General features: G+C 35.4%; 1 non-coding gene across 1 annotated transcript; it reads right to left on the reverse strand.

Annotated features, from left to right (window-relative positions):
* Positions 1-797: 797 nt before the first annotated feature.
* On the reverse strand, positions 798-869 carry TRNAD-GUC (transfer RNA aspartic acid (anticodon GUC)). Its single transcript has one exon. It is a non-coding gene; the product is annotated as a tRNA-Asp (tRNA).
* Positions 870-2,930: the final 2,061 nt, after the last annotated feature.

A 2,930-nucleotide genomic window follows, 5' to 3' on the forward strand; every position in this document is an offset into this window, starting at 1 on the left:
TTATTTCCGACCATCCTCCGGCGTCGTTTACATATTCCGACCAGTCCCAGAGCCATTCCGACTCCAACCGAGACTCGAGAGAGCCGGTTAGAGAACGTTAGCTCTGTTTCGCTCTTCGCCGGACGTTACCTCCGTCCGTCGGCTTCTAACCGTCGTCGCCGGCGTCGTCTCTACCTCCGGCCACTGACTATTGCTACCCGACGCCACCAATTTCCGGAAATCACAGCACCCGTGAGAACGAGTTGCTGCCCGAGCGAGAGGAGGAAGAAGGGGAGTAATTCGTCATTATTGAATTTGATTTTTTATATGGTTTGAACTTAGGTTTTGAATGTTAATTGAATTTGATTTGATAATTAATTTTATTTAAGACTTGTTTTCTTGATATTTGATTAAATTAGTTAATTAGGGTAAGATTATAATTGAGGAGATTTTGGTATTTTGATCCGATTTCTGTCTTCAACTCTAGGCGCCCAAGAGGGGCTAGACGCAAGGATTGAGAAATCCGGATTCGTGGTTACGTGGCGCTCGAGAGAGGCACGAATCACGGTAAAATCCAGAGTTAACGTTTCCTATTGTGCAAGTAGTTAATTAAATATATTGCTTGATAATTTAGGATATAATTAGTGTTTAGTTCATATTAATTCATCATATTTGGTTAGGCTAGTTGACTGAAGAATACATGAAATTCAATCCTCCCTGTGGATATGACCCTCGCTTACTGCTAGATTACATGAACGATTCGTACGCTTGCGAGGTATAAAAGTCGATGTAACTAAAATTCTACATCAAGTTTTTGGCGCCGCTGCCGGGGATCGAACCCGGGTCACCCGCGTGACAGGCGGGAATACTTACCACTATACTACAACGACTGGCGACTCCACTGGGGATTTTGTGGGTAAATTCCATGCAAACCCTCACGAGACACAACTCGTCCACTACTGTAAAGTAGGGGTTTAACGGCTTGTTGCATGCGCTAAATGCAATCGTGTTCCCTACGAAAGTGGTATTTTGTTTTCCTAGGCTTAATTTTTGTTATGTTGTTGTTTTGCTAGGGACTAGCAAAGACTTAGGTTCGGGGGTGTGATAGATGCTAGATTCTGACATGAGAACTAGGTTAATTACCTATCCTTAAAAATCACAGCTACGTTTTGGAATTATCTCTCTCAGCATTTGTGCGTTTCAAGTTTGGATGTTGAATTTTTTTTTCTGATCCAAACTTGAGTTTTCACTCTCCCATTTTTCTCGTAAACAAAAAAGATATAACGCAAATAGATCAAAACAAAATGAAAATTTTAAAGTTTATGTATGCAAAAAAAATTGAAAACTATAATAAATGAAAGTGAAGAAAATTATTTCACACACTAAAAATGAACTCCAAAGTTATGTTGTCCAGTTTTTGAAAATTCCACTAGTACAACCCCAAAAAGCTTAGTGGAATTTTATAGGAAAGAAACTTCTAACTGATCCTAACAAGTTTTAAATGTGGTGGATTTGCATTCCAGAAACATGTTGAGGATGCAAGAAACCTAATGATCCAAAAATTTCAAGGAGTAGAAAAAGTTAAATTCTCAAGCCAACGTGTGGTAGGATATTTACCATAGCCAAACAACCCACTCTTTGCCCATCCTTAAAAATGACAGATACTTTTTGGAATTATATCTCTCAGCATTTGTGCATTTCCTTTTTTGATGTTCAAATTTTTTTTCAGATCCAAACTTGAGTTTTCACTCTCCCATTTTTCTCCTAAACAAAAAAGAAATAAGAAAAATAGATTACAACAAAATGAAAATATTTTGAGTTTATGTATGAAAAAAAATTTAAAAACTATAATAAATAGAAGTGAAGAAAATTATTTCACACTCTAAAAATGAACACCAAAGTTTTGTTATCCATGTTTGGGAAATTCCACTAGTCCAACCACAAATAGCTTTGCGGAATTTTAAAGGAAAGAAACTTCTAACTGATCCTTACATGTTTTAAATGTGGTGGATATGCATGCTAGAAACATGTTGAGGATGCAAGTGACCTAATGATCGAAAAATCCAAGCAGTAGAAAAAATGAAATTCTCAAGTTAACGTCTGGTTGCATATTTCTCAGATCAAAACAACCCACTCTTTGCCTATCCTTAAAAATCACAGATACTTTTTGGAATTTTTTCTCTCAGCTTATGTGCATTTCCATTTTGGATGTTGAAATTCTTTTTTAGATCCAAACTTGAGTTTTCACTTTTCCATTTTTCTCGTAAACAAAAAAGTTATAAGGCAAATAGATCACAACAAAATGAAAATTTAAGAGTTTATGTATGCAAAAAAATTAGAAAACTATAATAAATGTAAGTGAAGAAAATTATTTCACGCACTAAAAATGAACTCCAAAGTTTTGTTATCCACGTTTGGGAAATTCCACTAGTATAACCCCTAAGAGCTTGGTGGAATTTTATAGGAAAGAGACTTCTAACTGATCCTAACATGTTTTAAATGTGGTGGATATGCATTCCAGAAACATGTTGAGGATGCAATTGACCTAATCATCCAAAAATTTCATGAAGTAGAATAAATTAAATTCTCAAGTTAACGTATGGTTGGATATTTACCAGAGCCAAACCACCCACTCTTTGCCTATCCATAAAAATCATAGATACTTTTTGGAATTATCTCTCTCAACATTTGTGCATTTCTTTTTTGGATGTTCAAATTTTATTTCAGATCCAAACTCTTGTTTTCACTCTTCCATTTTTCTCGTAAACCAATAGGATATAAGGCAAATAGATCGCAAAAAAAGGAAAATTTTAGAATTCATATATGGAAAAAAATTTGAAAACTATAATAAATGTAAGTGAAGAAAAATATTTCACGCACTAAAAAGGAACTCCAAAGTTTTGGTATTCCTGTTTTGTGGAAATTCCACTAGTACAACCCCTAATAGATTG

This window comes from Aristolochia californica, unplaced genomic scaffold (assembly GCF_029961685.1).
Source record: "Aristolochia californica isolate CCGP_79_NKW_82.1479 unplaced genomic scaffold, dmAriCali1.0.hap1 SCAF_8, whole genome shotgun sequence".
In the NCBI taxonomy this organism is placed as follows: domain Eukaryota; kingdom Viridiplantae; phylum Streptophyta; class Magnoliopsida; order Piperales; family Aristolochiaceae; genus Aristolochia; species Aristolochia californica.